This window comes from Sciurus carolinensis, chromosome 10 (assembly GCF_902686445.1).
Source record: "Sciurus carolinensis chromosome 10, mSciCar1.2, whole genome shotgun sequence".
Taxonomy (NCBI): domain Eukaryota; kingdom Metazoa; phylum Chordata; class Mammalia; order Rodentia; family Sciuridae; genus Sciurus; species Sciurus carolinensis.
In genome coordinates, this window is record NC_062222.1 from 55,660,439 (window position 1) to 55,677,492 (window position 17,054).

Sequence of the window (17,054 nt, forward strand, 5' to 3'; positions counted from 1 at the left end):
CTCTTATTTTTATACTGACATATTACTATTCAAGGTATTTAAAAGGCACTTCAGTTTGCTGTCCTTTAAAACCTTGATTTGAATTATTTTTTCAACCATAAAGTTCAGATTTTTCTGAAATGTTGTGCTAAGTCTTTTCCAAGTTGCTGTCATTTACAAGCCTATAGCTTAGTCTGCTTTGTTGTTAGTAAAATCATACGAAATAAAATTCAAAAGACTTACTCAGCCTAACTAAATCATTGTAGGCCCTATGGTTACTGTTTACATAAAATATTTTCTCCACATAGGTATTTGAGATATTTAATAGTTATCAATCACCTACTCAGCCCTTACTTTCTACCTATATTATCAATCCCTAAACAATGCTAAGCTTTGGAATCTTTTGGCTTTGAGTCTTAAAGAAAGTTGTAATAATGCATGCTAGAATGAGAAAACCAAGGAAGGCGAGAAAACAAAATGGAATGGATTTGGTTTTCCGTCGTATGAGAACGCTGTAATTTGGTGCATTACATTGTCCTTCATGAGAGATCTGGTGACCTTAAAAGGCTTTACCTAGAGCAATATTTCCAGTGTGTATAAATGTATACAGTTGGTGACACTTAAGGTCATTCAGGCATAAATGTCCATAGAATTAAGTAACATTGATTAAAATCTCTTTTATTCTCTGGTTTCCTAGGGGAGAACATGTATGCTTGGTGTTTTTGTGTTTTTGTCACTGATTTCTTTTTCAGCATTTAAAGAGCAGGACTCATGCATGAAACCATCATGGTTAACGGTCCATCAAGAATCCAGTGATTATTTTCCGTAGTATTATTTTTCTGGTTATTTCTCTGAAGACCAACAATAGTATTTTAAATTGCATTAATATCATAATATTCAAATCTTCTAAAGTGAGTTGAATTTTTTAAAACTTAAAAAATATTTAAGTGGATTTTTGAAAAAAGATTAAGAAGATAATAGTAGATACAGGATTTGAAATAACTCATAAAGGTGGTCCAGAAATGAACTAAACTTTAAACATACATTTCTGTAGCTTAAATCTTAAGAAACCAAGTTTGGCATTTCCTTTTCTTTTACCAGCTCTTTCTTCTCACCAAGAGATTGCTGAAATGAATAAGAGTTCTGAGGATACTTTGATAATTAGTAAATGACTCTTCTGAACTTATCAAATGCATTTTACCTCAACCTTTATGAACAGGAGGACATGAAGAGTAATGTTTTCAAATGTTACAGTCTCACTAGAGATAAGAAAAATGCCAAGAACACAGGAAATGCCTCATGAATTATTCCCAGATTTTCAAGTGATCCCATATTTGTAAAAATATCATAAATCCAAATTTATCCAGCATCCAACACTATTGAGGTCACAAAATAACAGAGATATGTTTACAAATAATAATTAAAGATAAGGAATGATGATTAGCAAATCAGTTAAATCCAGACATTTTATTAAGTATGACATTCAATAGTAAAGCATAGGCTCAATATAAATTCATTGGCATTCTATTTTCGTGGGTGATAATTCTACTTTAAAAGTTAGAATAATTGCAACATTATGAAAACTCTGTTCATTTGCGCAGAACTTACTTATTTTTAGCATTTAATAAATATTAAAAGCATAAAGTCAAGTACTGAACTGGTAGCAGAAGATACATTCTACATAGACAAATGTTAATACTATCTATTAAAATTGTTTGAAATTTTGATCATTATTATATATTTTCATAGCTCTAAATTCATAAATGTTTGATGGTACAGAGTGTCATATTTCTGAGGTCTAGATAAAGGAGATTAATTGTATATTGACAGCAATATGAAATTACGTCTATTGGCAGTATGGTTCAGGGGTACTACTTTTAAATAACTAGTTACCTGAATTTATTGAGAAGCAAATATATCCAGTAACTTCTTGCTCTCTTATTTATATCTGTTACTATTTCAGGAAGTTAAATGTAATTATCCTGGTGTGAATTTGTCTTAAAGATAAAAAAAAATCAATTCACAAAAGTTATCTCTGATCTACTGCTAGTTTTCACACTTACAATCTTAGAAAACACTTTAGTACCTAGTATTGGTGCTAGCTCAGATTGATGTGATTATAATGCTTCAGTCTATTTGTTCTGATTATCCTGCCATATTTGTAAAGCTTTATAGCCAATACTGTCTGGAATAATGTGCTACAGAAAATTGTACAATTATTCTCTGTTTGATAAACATGATTATGACCCAGCAATTTGATTCCGAGTTTAGTAAATGATATTCAGTGAAATAAAAAACTATATTATATAATTCAAATATCACCCATGTATCTCCACCTGTTAATATCATAACGTGATCAGATAGAAGACTTATTCTGAAGTCATTAATTGAAGACTGGGGAAAATGGCCCAAATTTTTGGGACTCCCTTTGGCAGAGGAAAGTTTGGATTCTCTTGTTTGTCTTTCTTCTCAACTTTAAAATCCATTGAATCTTGTAGTTCTTCTGGTTATTTACAACAACTTTTTAACTTTTATTTATTACAGTAGAAACCCATAGATTTCTTAAAAATAGTAGCATATATGTGAAAATCAATTTACCAGCATACAGACAATAATAAGGTGAAAATGAATTCTAAGAAATCTGGTAGAAATTCTTCTGCTCTCAATAGTGCTATACCACAGTAAGATAGCAATCAGAGGAGGTCTTACAGAACTGCAGTATGTAGCAACTTTTTCTTTCACTGTATAAAACCAACTTCTAAGTTTTCTTTTTTCTGCCCTTGCATTAGCAAGAACCAAACTGTAGTTCCCCTTTCCTTCAGGCAAGCCTGGAAAAATCCACTTAACAAGTCTTGAGTGGTATTTGCAGACTTAAGTGAAGGAATAGAGTTTACATCAGAGAGATGGGAATACTCAAGAGTTTTAGATGCCCTTGTTATCAAGTCTTTTGGGTGTGCCTTCTTTTTACGACCTCTCCTCTCTTTCTTTCCCTCTCAGGGGTTTAAAAAAAAAAAAAAAATATATATATATATATATATATATATATATGTGTGTGTGTGTGTGTGTAGTTTTATTTTTCTTAGAGCAATTAGTTGCCTCTAGCCCTTTCTCTTACACTGAGTCCTTAACATCCTTTTAAGTTTTCAAAGCTTTCTCTTGCAAGGGTACACCTAACCATGTGTTCTTAGATAAGTATCGTTTTTACTCTAGTTACTGTCTTGACATTTAGGAAGAGATCGTGGAGTGGTTCATTTTTCTAATTAAAACTGACAGGCAATATGGATCAATGGGATATGACTTTTAAATAACTAGTTGTGCCTGAGTTGATTGAGAAGCAAAAGTATACGGGAGGATTTCCAGTCCTCCATTGTCAGCAAAGTACATACTTGCCAACCAGACTTTGAGAGCGTATTCTGTAAGTATGCCTATTGCCTACTACTAAATAAAAAAAATCTTCTGTAATGTTCAGTGCAGGCTCTTTCTTTCTCCAAATGCTGCATCTGTCTCACAACACACAAAGCTATTTTTAAAAGATCTAGATGTAATTAACCTACCATAAGTAATTCCTTTGATGGCATACTAATGGAAAAGTTCAAAATATTTTTAATTTGGAAAGTATACCATAAAAAAGCTAATCTCTAACATCTAAAAGTAGAAAATCATGAATTATCTGTTCTTGGATAAATACAGGATGTGCTTCCTGCTGAGCATGTGGTTCAGAACAGTTTTTCCATCTCTGATGTAGAAAAATTGTGGAGGAACAAATTCAGAGAGAGAAAAGCTATGTCTGGTCCTAGCATTTAAAATTGGCATATATTGGAATCAAAGGGCTATAAATACTTTGCTCTATAGGTATTTGCTTATTTTTTTAATTAAAAAGTATGAGTCATGGATATTTAAAGATATTCCCTGACAATTTGCAGGAAATGAATAACATCTCAAATTCTGACTCAGTCCTGTGATTCTATATAAAGTTTTGAGAGAAATTAAACTTTACTATTATTGATAAATTGATTGAGGATCCATAAGGAAGATGTCCTCCAACTTTCTGAAGACAAAAACACAATTTACATGAAAAAATTTGAATCCCCCTCTGTAATATTATTGCATACACACACTGATGAAAGAGAAATAACTTGTTACTAAATATTTAGCAATTTTTTAAAATTTTAAAAATTTATTCTAATTAGTTATTCATGATAGTAGAATGCATTTATGCACTTTGATTTATCATACATAAAAGGAGTAAATGGGGTATAATTTCTCATTTTTCTAATTGTACATGTTGTAGAATCACATTAGTCATACAATCATATATGTACATGAGGTAATGTCTGTTTCACTCTACTGTCATTCCTATCCCCATATCCCCTCCTCTCAACCTAAATTAAAGTAATTCTGTTTTTCTATAGCACCAATTCCCCATTGTGAATTAGCATCCACATGTCAGAGAAAACATTCAGTCTTTGAGTTTTGGGGGTTTGGCTTCTTTTGATTAGCATGATATTCTCCAACTCCTTCCATTTACCTGCAAATGCCATAATTTCATCCTTCTTTAAAGATGAGTAATATGCCATCAAATATATATATACCACATTTTCTTTTTCCATTCAAATATTGAAGGGCACCTGGGTTGTTTCCATATTTTAGCTGTTGTGAATTGAGCTGCTGTAACATTGATGTGGCCGAGTCACTGTAGTATGCTAACTTTAAGTCCTTTGGATATAAATCAAGGAAGGAGATAGCTGGGTCAAATAGAGGTTCCATTCCAAGTTTTCTGATGAATCTCCATTCTGCTTTCCATTTTAAAATGCAGTTTTATCACAGTAGAAACCATAGACTTTAAAAAAATCGTTGCATATATGTGTGAATCAATTAACCAGTATACAGACAATAATAGTGTGAAAATGAATGAAAGATCCCTGCTACAAATTGCAGATCTCAATAGTGTAATACCACGGTAAATTAACAATCAATGTAGAACTTATAGAACTACAATGTGTAGCAACTCTTTCTTTCACTGTATAAAACCAACTTTTAAGTTTTCTTTTTTCTATTCTGCAATCCTTTTTTCTACTATTATAATCACAATTTCTTGGAAGGATGGTATAAAGATCTTAGAAAAGGGGATAATGAAATCAATTTAATGAAATCTAGCAAAGTGGTCATTAAAGTAAGGTCATAATTAGGAGAATCAGATTACATTTGAGAAGTTTTTCTCAGAGAACTTTTACTGGTCTGAACCTATTGCCTGTGTTGAAGATAATTTGATCAGTAGTTCACAGGATATATGGGGCAATATTATTTATTGAGTAATTTGGTAGAACTCTAAAATGGACTCAATTTTTATTAAGGATAAATTCGAGTATAACAAACAAGTTAGTTGTACTGCTTTTTTTTAATATTTTATACTTTAGATCTGCATAAAACTCTATAAAGTATATTTCTAGAAAACTAAAACCTGAAGTTTCATTAGTTTTTCATCACTATAATAAAATACCTGAGGCAGCTGATATATAAACAGAAAATGTTTAGTCTGTACACAGTTTTGGTAGTTCAAGGGCATGGTATAGATATCAGTTCAGTTACTAGCTGTGTCACACTGTGGTATATAGCAAATTAAGAGCATAAGCAGTAGCAAATAATTACATTGTAAACCAAGAGCAGAGAGAGGGTGAGTCTAAGTTCAGTCTTTGATAACATGAGAACTATCCTCTGAGCACAAACTCACAATGATCTAAGGATCTTTCACTAGGCCACACTTACTAAAGGTTCCACTATCACCCAATAGCACCACCCTAAGAACAAGATTTAAGTCCAATAGACTTTTTGGAGATGTTTAAAATAGCAGGGGTTAGAGAGATTAAGTACTTTGCTTAGGGTCCTATAGCTGTTTTGTGATGGAGTCGGGACTCAAACTGGGTAATATGGCCCATTTGCACATTAGGCTTGTTTTCTTGGTAATAACTTTTTAAGTGGCTTCTATTCATAGATGACATATAAAGATAATATAAATGAATAATGTGCTGAGAAATTCACTGCTAGCTATATCGAAACCTCTTGTATGGGATGCATTTCTTATCTCTTGCTGTTCTCAGAACTTATCTTTAATTTTTTATAGTTTAATTATATGTGTCTTAGTGAATTCCCCTTTGTGTCAAATTTGATTTAAACCTCTGAACTTCCTCTACCTGGACATTGGTGTCTACCTACAGATTGTGGAAGTTTTCATCCACTATTTAGGTAAATATGCTTTCTGGTCCTTTTTCTTTTTAAATTCATTTATGTATGCATTGCATCTCTCAATGATGTATAATAATTTCTGCAGACTTTCTTCACTCATTTTTATTCTTTTATCTTTTTACTCCTCTAATTGGACAATGTCACATGTTTTGTTTTTGAACTCACTGATTTTTTTGTTCAGTTTGACTGAACCCAATGTTAAAGCTTCCTGGTATGTTTTTCAGTTTAGTCATAATGCTATCCATTCCTGGGGTATCTATTTGGATTGTTGTTGTTGCTGTTGCTGGTGCTGCTGTTCCTATCTCTTTGTTAAAATTCTCATTTTGTGCATAGGTTTATAAATATCATTTTGTGCACTGTTTTCCAAATATTGTTTAATTTTTTATCTACTCTTGTAGTTCACTGACCTTTAGATTAATTGTTCTGAACTATTTTTTCTGCCATTTCATATTTATTCCTTTCTTTGGAGTTCACAGTTGAAGATTTGTTTTCTTATGTTTTTGAGGTACTATGATTACCTGAACTTTTATAATCCTTGTGTTCTTGCCTTAGTGTCTATGAATCTGAGCAGCCAGTCACCTGTTCTGGCTTTATAGGTTTTCTTTGGTAGATAAGTGCTATTTAGTTTATCCTGTGATTCTGGATGGACCAGAGAGCGACAACTCTGGATGGGCAAAGTTTGTTCTCCAATCCTTTGGATGTCTAAGCTGCTGCTTTTGCTCTAAGTTTGAGGAGGGAAGCAGGCCAGGTGCTGTTTTCCAATGAAGCCACTGGTTAAGTTTTGAGTTGTTGGATGGACACTAGAATTCCTTCATGTTGGACGAGGCCACCTGGTGTGTGCCAGGACAGGTACTTTTGCTACATGAATTAAGGAGTGAGACAAGCTTCTGGTATGTCCCCAAACCTTGGTGGAATTGTTGACTAGCCTGGATAGCAGCGGCTTTGCTCAGTAGAAATGCATAGTGGAGGTTTGTCTCTCTGCTTACATAGGATTTTGGAGTGGGTTTTGAGGTTGCACTGAGTACTGTTTTAGTTCCTAACTGTGGCTGATCTAGCCCCTGGTCTTTGCCAAAATTTGCTATGGTGGCAGGCTCCCTCCCCAGATAGGGTCTTGGGGAGATGGGCTTAAAGTCACCTGGAACACTGAGGATGGCACAGCTAGCTCCTTGGAAAAGGACTAGTAATTAAAGCAGAATTGTACTGGCATAAAAATAGACTCATCAAAAAGTGGAACAGAACATAGCATCCAGAAATGAACACAGATGCCACGGTCAATTCATTTTCAATAAAGATGCCAAGTATGCACATTGGGAAAAGGGTAGTTTCATCAATAAACGGTGGTGGGAAAACTAGATGTTTATAGGAAAAGAATAAAATTGGAACTTTGTCTTATGCTATACACAAAAATCAACTTGAAACTGATTAATGAGTTCTGAAACTGCGTAACTACTAGAAGAGAGAATCCAGGGAGAACTATGGGATGATGATGTGGTCAATGATTTATACACACACACACACACACACACACACACATATTGAAACCCAAAAATGTAGGCAACAACAACAAATAGACAAATGGGATCACATCAAAATAAACAGCTTCTACACAGCAAAGAAGACAAGTAAAGGAGTGAAAAGATAAAGACAACAGACAATACTGGGGAAAAATATGTATAAGCCTTATATCTGATAAGGGGTTATTATCCAATAAACACAATGAACTTAATTCTATATAAAGAAAAAAGGTCATCTGATTAAAATATGAGCAGGGGACCTGAATAGACACCTCTCAAAATAAAACAAATTAAAATAGTCAAAGAACATATAAAAAAAATGCTCAACTTCACCAATAACTAGAGAAATGAAAAACTAAACCACAGTGAGTTATCACTTCATACCTGTTAGAATGGTTGCTATTAAAAAGACAAACATGTTGAAGAGGATGTGGAGAAAAGAAAACATCAGTACTCTATTGAAGGGAATAAAAACTAGTATAGTTGTTATAAAACACAGTACAGAGTTTCCTCAAAAAGCTGAAATGATACTATCATAGGATCCAGCAAACTGGCTACTGAACATATATCCAAAGGAATTGAATCAGTAGACCAAAGAGACCCTTGCGTATTGTGTGCTTATCGCATAGTTATTCACAGCGGCCAAGTTATATAATCAACCCAAGTGTCCATCAGCGGATGAATGAATACAAAAAATTGTGGAACATAAACACATTGAAATGCTACTCAGTCTTAAAAATGAAATAAATTTCGTCACTTGCATCAACATGACTGGAACGGAAGAACATTATGCTAAGTGAAGTAATTCAGGCTCAGAAAAAGCAAACACTGCATAATCTCACATACATGTGGAATCTAAAACAATCATACTCAAAGCAGATAGAATGGTTGCTTGGGAAATGGAGAGATAATGTCAAAGATCACAAAATTTCAATAAAACAGGAAGAATGAGATACTTTTATGTGCCATATCTTGCACAGTGTCATGAGCACACTAATGTACACTTTAAAATAACTAAGAGTAAATTTCAATATTTTTTACCACAAAATATTTGAGGTGATGAATATCTTAATGAGTTTTATTTAATTATTTCACATTGTTTTCTAAATCATAACATCAATGTTGCTCACCATAAATACATTCAACTGTAATTTGTCAACTTGTAATTTGAGCAAGAAAGGATTCTCTGATTTTTCAGAAGACAGCAACAACTTATTTCAATCCTACCCTTTAATAACTAAAAGTAGTCTTTCAGTTGATATAAATTAAAGCACATTTTAATAACTAGATAATTCTAGTTATTAATTCTTTACATTTAGAGAATTAAAAAACTAATTCTTTACATTTAGAGAAAATAAAAGTATGTGATTGACAAGACATCTCAAATTCAGCCAAATATCATTTTCAAGCCTTGAATCTTGTCATTTCATGTGTGTAAGTCACTATTTCAAACTAATGTGATCCACTAATAAACAGTGACTAGTGGGGCGGTCCATGTCTCTGGGGAAATGCTCAGGAGAGTCCACACTTGCAGATTCAAGACTTCGAGTGGCTACATTCTAAGTTCAGAGGAAAGATGGAAGTAGCATTTGAGAATAGAAACTGCACTCACTTCTACTATCATCTCCCCTGGTCCCAGAGAAGGGACAGAGTACTGCTGCTCTTCCAGGAACTGAGAGGTCAACCAGACTGATCCCCTTTCTAAAGTCAAGAAATGATCCCCCAAGACTTGCCAGTGGAGTTTGCTGTTGCCCTCAGAGCATGCTGAGCTCAGCATCTTGTTTCCTTGGCAAATTCCTTCTGAGCCACAGAAGCACAGTTTATCTTGGGACTCAGAGCACTGCATGGAGGAAGGAATCTTGGGACAATTGTCTAAAACCCCAGCAGGATTCCCGGGTTTTTCCTTTTCCTCTCAGTCCCACTCCTATAAATTTTAAACATAACCTTTTTCTTATAGCTTGAGGAGTTGAAATTCATCTATCATACCTTGGATATGATATAAAATTTCTCCTTACAGTGAAGCCCAAACCTAAAGATAGTTCGTTATCATTGAACATTATCTTTAAAGAGTCATCAGTTTGTGAAGAAAAATAATCAGGATTGCCCCATAATATTGAACACGACCCCTGGGTGAGTAGAGGCGATGCGCCCTGTACCCTCCAACCCTCTGTCAGCCAGAACTCCTCTGACTCTCAGGTCCATTTTGCAGATATTGTTGTTTTCTGTTTAACAAACTCACCAATGTAGTGCTGCCTTCCTGTTCTCCCCAGAGGGGCCAGGTGGCAGAGACACCTGTCCACGCTCAGAGCCTGCCAGGCTTGGCACTCCCTCCCCACCTCACAGATGGCTGGAAACCTGAGGAGAGGCCTCATTTGAGTGCAGATTTTCCCCACGAATATGAATATTTTTCTCTCTATGAGAGACAAGATTTTCTTGTTACTTATCCCCCAAAATCATTTCACATGGGTAATTTGAGCATTCTCAAAACTTTGTTTTCCATAGTGTTTTTTAACTTTAATGAAAATGTACTTTAAATTTAAAATCTTGTTTTGAAGAGTTGCGAATAGCTTTGATGTTTCATCAAAAATGAGATTTTCCTGTTCTCCTCTCCCAAAAGATCATGCCTCTAAGTGTCTAACATCTCACAGATAGCTCAGAGGACATGTGCATTCCACCTGCCCAAACAGCAGAGATGGAATCAAAAATGGATTTTTATATATCATATAATAAAGATTACTAAAATGGAAATCAAGCAGACTTTTCTACTAATTGGTGCTATGATCCTTTGAAACTACCTTAAATTTATACATTTTCTAAGGAGAAAAACTGAAAGATTGTGTTATATCAGGATATCAAAAAAATTCTTTTCAGGAAGCAAGGTCTATCTTCTTTAGAAATGAATTTCTAGTGGACTTTAGATGTAGACTTGATAGAGGAGAGATACTGTCCAAAAGAAGAAAGACGACTGGAAAGAGAGCTACTCATCATAAAGATGAATAAAATTCTAACTCTTCGATACTATATGTGTTTCACAGAAATGTAAGTACAAACCATAACTAAAAGGGAATAACCAACTCAATCATTTGAAGACAGGAGAAAATATATGTGGCTTCCAGCTATAAGCTGGAAGTATCAAAGACAAGACACTTATGAAAGGTCCTATAAGGTATTACATCTGAACAGTTGGGAATTTTATACCTTGAACATCTGAGGATGCAGAACTATTTCAGGATCTATGAAAATACCTTAATAAATCTATCATATAACTTTCATAATTAGAATATATATGTATAATGCATATTATATATTTCAAAAAGCTAGAAAAGAAAATCAACCAAACACAAAAGGAATACTCTAAAAAGGCAGATAATTCTTCACCCTTTGATAGCACGGAAATTAGTACCACAGTGTCCCTTGAGCTCTCCAAGTCTGAATGTGTGTGTAGGGGGCGGGCGGTGGAATCAGGACAGTATGCCATCTGCTTCTCTTACAACATCCCAAGAACAGCACTATCTGGTTTAGCACAGCAAAGTCATGAGGCTCAGATTGCCTTGTTAAATTTATCTTTAATCACTTTGGAGATAAAGAGAGGTAAAAATGTTATCTCACCATATTCTACAATGAGAAAAACACTTCAGAATAAAGTCATTTTCCTCACTAATTTATTATGAGATGAAATCAAACCTAAAGGGAATCTACAGATACTACAGTAAAAGAATAACTGGTGGTATCTTGCATCATGGTCATGAACCTTCAACCATATTGCTTGGAATAATTCTTTTCCACTACATCATAAGAGAAAGTTTTCAGTAACGGAATTTTCAAACTGAAAAAGCCACTATGTTTATTTTTCATATTGAAATAGTTTTAGTCAATGTGAAACTTCCTTCAAAGCTCTCAGTCTAATATTGAAACATTTGTGTGTGTGTGTGTGTGTGTGTGTGTGTGTACCAAACTTACAAGTAGCAACATGAAATGCTTGCCTTGTTAAAGAAAAAAAATAGTGAGGTATTTTGTCTATTTCCTCATTATGAGTACATAAGGGCAAAGTGTCTCCACATCTAGTCACTTCCTCCCTTTTTATATCACATCCTGTCAAAGACAAAAAGCAGGTGGAACTGGGGTATGTAGCTTTGCAAAATGCCACCTTCCCATGGCCAAGTAATGGTTGAGGGTATATTCTCTTGAGTCAAGTCTGTCTAAATTAAAATTTCGCCTGTATCACTTTCCAGTGCACTAGGTAGGCAAAATGTTTATCCTTTTTGAGCCTCAGTGGCTTCATCCATAAAATGGTGATCACAAGAGTGTGAACCTCCAAGTGTCTTTACTGTGATTGAATTAAATAATCCACAGAAGGTGATTACACTGAATCTGGCTGGCATTTTTAATACTTTGAGTTGTTGTCAGTCCTTGCCAAAAAGAGAGCATGCTTTCTGCTGAACTACCTTAAGAATTAATGATGGAGGTGTTATGAGTGCTGATGGATTATACTTTTTACTCAGGAGAAATCAGTGGCCAAATATGTTTGAGAAGGTTAGGAGGAACAGTCTCAATCTTACCACATCAGTGATAAAGAAATTTGCCTACTCTCAGTTTGTATCAAGTCATTTTATGGATGTGAACTCATTATCAGATGAAGATTTCAGGAGAGCAGGGGACTTGGTAAATGTAAAAATGAGGACTTGCAGTTTGATTCAACTGGTGTCTTCCCATTCTTTGCCCCACTCATTTCCCCATCGTTTTTCCTACATGAGAATTTCTGTCACTTTCCATGACTCTCCAGTGACTTGTTAAAATCCAGAGACACAAGCTTGATGTTAATGGCCCTCTGAAATCTGGCTCTAGTATATTTTTAGACAATGTCCTCCACCATGTTTATCCATTGCTCTGTGCAAAACAGTCAAACAGAACTATTTTCATTCATCTCAAATACCTCTTGTTTTCCCACTCCAGAGTTCCGCTCATGCCCTTTTCTCTGCCTGGGTGAACACATGGCAAGTTTATTGGGGTCTAGCTCCCATGTTAACTCTCTCATGAGGGTAGTCATCTTTTGTCTTATAAACTTTTGCCCAATTTATTGTTTGTCTAGCAGCTTCCAAATTTTTAACTGGAGGCACAATAAGAGTGCATTTTGCATTGGCACACATTTCATGAAGTTACACACATGCACATCCTTACACAAAAACCTCATGAAATAATACTTACCCTTGTTATTCACAATACTACTCTAATATTGTCTCTGTTGGCAAAAATACACTAGGAAAGGATTTAAGTGGAAAAAAGAGGCTTCATTCCAAAAAATAGAAAACAGCTCACAAAACAGGGAGACACATCCTTTGGTACAAAATGAAAAAGTAATCTGGAAGAATGAAGGGAGTGACTTTCTTATATAAGGAAAGTTCCCAACCAGGTTCCTGCTCTTGGGGAAATGAGGGAGGTTAATCTGTGGTAAGGTTCAGTCTTGGTTGATTGGTTGAGGATAACAACTCATTGGTCAGGTCAGGGTGGTAAAATGAGACTTTTGGGGCATTGTTTACTTTGGAGCATAGAGTAGATGTGATGGGCCACACACACACACATACACACACACACACACACACACACACACATCAGCGACTATCAGGCTCTTCTCTAAATTTAGGCCCAAGTAACCACTTGGGATCCTTCTTGAAAATTGAAGTTTTCTTAACTTTCATATCTCTTTTCTTTGTCATTTGGGAACATTTCTAACTGCAATCACTTACAGAGATTTAATTGCCCTTAATTGTATCATCACCTGCAGCTTGAGAAACACTCCTCTACCCAACCATACAGGCTGCCCGACATTATTTGTTATGCATGGCCATCGTGTTCCCCACTAGATGACAGCTACTTCAGGCTGACACTAAGTGGGATGTCTTGGAGTCTTTTACTATGTCTAATCATGATTCTCATAAATCTTGGTCCAACACCTATTGTGGAAGAGAGAAAAGGAAAGAAAGAAGAGAGGGGACAATAGAAGGAAAGAAATAAGGAAGGATGGATCCATCTTTGAAGATATGGATTATGTTCAGAAATTAATATTGTTATTCTTGGATAGGCAGAGTCAATATTATCAAAATGGCCATACAGATTTAATGGGATTTTCATAAAGATTCCAATGATGTTCTTCACAGAAATAGAAAAAGAAATCATAAAATTCATTTGGAAAAAAAGAGACCCAGAATAGCCAAAGCAATCCTTAGTGCAAAAAGTGATGTGAAAGGCATTACAATACAGACCTTAAATTATACTACAGAGCTATAGTAATGAAAGCAGCATGGCATTAACACCAAAACAGACATGAAGGCCAATGATACAGAATAGGAGACACAGAGACACACCCACATAAATACAGTTATCTCATCCTAGACAAAGATGCCATAAACATATATTGGAGAAAAGATAGCCTTTTCAACAAACAGTGCTGGGAAAACTGGAAATTCATATGTAAAAGAATGAAATTGAACCCCTATATCTCACCCTGCACAAAAATGTAAGTGGACCAAGGACATAGACATTAGATCAGAGACTCTGCTCTTAGAAGAAGAAAAAGTAGGCCCGACTCTCCAACATGTCAGCTTAGGAACTGAATTCCTCAACAAGACTCCCAAAGCACAAGAAGCCATAACAATAATCAATAAATAGGATGATATCAAACTGAAAATCTTCTTCACAGCAAAGGAAATAATCAAGAATATGTACAAAGATCTTACAGAATGGGAGAAAATCTTTACCACCAGTATCTCAGATACAGCATTAATTTCCAGGATATACAAAGAACTCAAAAAACTTAACACCAGAAAAATAAATAACCCAATCAATATATGAGTTAAGGAACTGAACAGACACTTCACATATGACTAGTCAAAAAAAATATGAAAAAATCTTCTACATCTCTAGCAATTAGAGAATGAAAATGAAAACTATACTGAAATTCCATCTCACTACAGTCAAAATGGTAATTATAAAGAATATAAGTAACAATAAATGTTGGCAAGGATGTGGGGAGAATGGTATTCTCATACATTGTTGGTGGGACTGCAAATTGGTACAACCACTCTAGGAAGCACTATGGAGATTCCTTAGAAAACTTGGAATGGAACCATCATTTGATCCAGTTAACCCACTCCTTATTCTATACCCAAAGGACCTAAAAACAGCACACTACAGTGACACAGCCACATCAATGTTTATAGCAGCTCAACTCACAATAGCCAATCTATGGAAACAACCTAGATGTCCTTCAACAGATGAATGAATAAAGAAAATGTGGTTTATATACACAGTGGAATGTTACTCAGTCATAAAGAAGAATGAAATGATGGCATTTGCTGGTAAATGGATGAAACTAGAGAATATCATGCTAAGTGAAATAAACCAATCTCAAAAATCCAAAGGCCTAATGTTCTCTCTGATTTGTGGATGCTAACCCCAAACAAGGGAGGTTGGGGAGGGGAATAATAGAAATCCATTGGATTTCTAGATAAAGGGAAACGGGGAAGGGAAGCAGGAGGGGAATAGGAAGGACAGTAGAATTAATGAGTCATAACTTTCCTAGTCTTATATTTGACTACACAACCAGGGTAAGTCTACATCATGTACAATCACAAGAGTGGGATCCTAAATAGAATAAGTTATATTCTATGTATATGTAATTTGCCAAAATACATTCTACTGTCATGTATAACTAAAAAGAACAAATTTTAAAAAATCAAAAGAAAAAAAAAGATTGTTACTCTTTGGAAGTCAATAGATGAGGATCCGTCAAGCTATTACAGATTAATTTTCCAAGCTAAGTGGTATGCTTCTTAGAATAATTTTTATCAACTTCACTATATATTTAGAAAGCAGTGTTATGAAATGGAATTTAGGACTAAAGGAAAGAGTTAGAACAAAATGGTTAATAAAGAACAGGTAAGCAAGTATGGGCTGTGTTGCAGCTCCTGGCTGAATATTGGGTGGTGAGGAGGGAAAGACCCGGGGTGTGAAGTGCACTTCCAGAGAGGAAAAACAAGCCTTTAACTTGATGTCCATAAGGCATGTGAAAATGTGTATGGGCTGAACACATCTCCATGTGCTGAGTATATCAAGCCATTTCTGTTTACTGTGTCTATAAACAAAGTCAGTGCTAAGAGCTAACACTTTCCAATACCTCAGGGTTATAAAATGAAACAGAAAGAATACTGAATCTCATGACATCTGAGACATTGTCTTTTGTTGACATGCCAGATATTGGCTTTTCTCAGATTCAAAGAGGAAAGTTTTAAATATAATTTAAATCTGAGAACTGATACAAATGAGATACATTCACTGTTATGAACTGGAAGAGTTTGACTGGAATAGGAACCTAAGCCTTTATTATTTAAAGTCCATTCTCTGAACTAACATTCATTGTTACGAACTGGAAGAGTTTGACTGGAATAGGAACCTAAACCTTTATTATTTAAAGTCCATTCTCTGAACTAACATACTCTTCTATTCTATTCTATAATGCTACACTATTCTATGTAGACCAGGTAATCACATGGAAAGCAATGCCTTCCATAGATTAAATGCTTTTTCCAAATCTTTTATAGACATTAGTTTGTACATTTTGATCTTTAATATAGCAGTAATTGTCCAGAGATGAGATCAATAACATCCAGGATTAAACAATTATATTAATGATAATAAATTACAATAATTTTGTGTGAAGCAAATCTTTTTTTAATTATTTTTTTATTTTTACAGATTGCATTTTGATTCATTGTACATCTTTTTGTTTCTATGGTTGTGCACAATGTACATTCACATGGTTCATGTAATCATACATGTACATAGGGTAATGATGTCTGTCTCATTCCACCATCTTTCATACCCCAGCCCCTCCTCCCTCTCATTTCCCTCTATGTAATCTAGTCACTGAGAGTTAAATTCTGCATATTTCACTTTTAAACAATAATAATGAAGTGATGATTTTGCCAACCCCAGCTGTTAAAAAATCAGTTTCTTTATATAGTTCAATGAATGATTAAGAATTATTATTAAAAAATATGCTGGGCATGGTGGTGCATGCCTACAATCCAGTGGCGTGGGAGGCTGAGGCAGGAGGATGGAGAGCTCGAAGCCAAACTCCGCAATGGCAAGGCACTAAGCAAGTCAGTGAGACCCTGTCTCTAAATAAAATACAAAATAGGGCTGGGGATGTGGCTCAGTGGTCAAGTGCCCCTGAGTTCAATCCCTGGCACCAAAACGAACAGAAATATATAATGTGGATTACAATTTATTGCCTTCATTTCCATGCCTCTGGCTCTACAT

At 34.9% G+C, this 17,054-nt stretch overlaps 1 protein-coding gene across 1 annotated transcript in view; it reads left to right on the forward strand.

The window, feature by feature from the left end:
- Emcn (endomucin) overlaps positions 1-17,054 on the forward strand; it is a 135,609-nt gene that overhangs the window by 16,907 nt on the left and 101,648 nt on the right. The gene's annotated exons all lie outside the window — the stretch shown is intronic.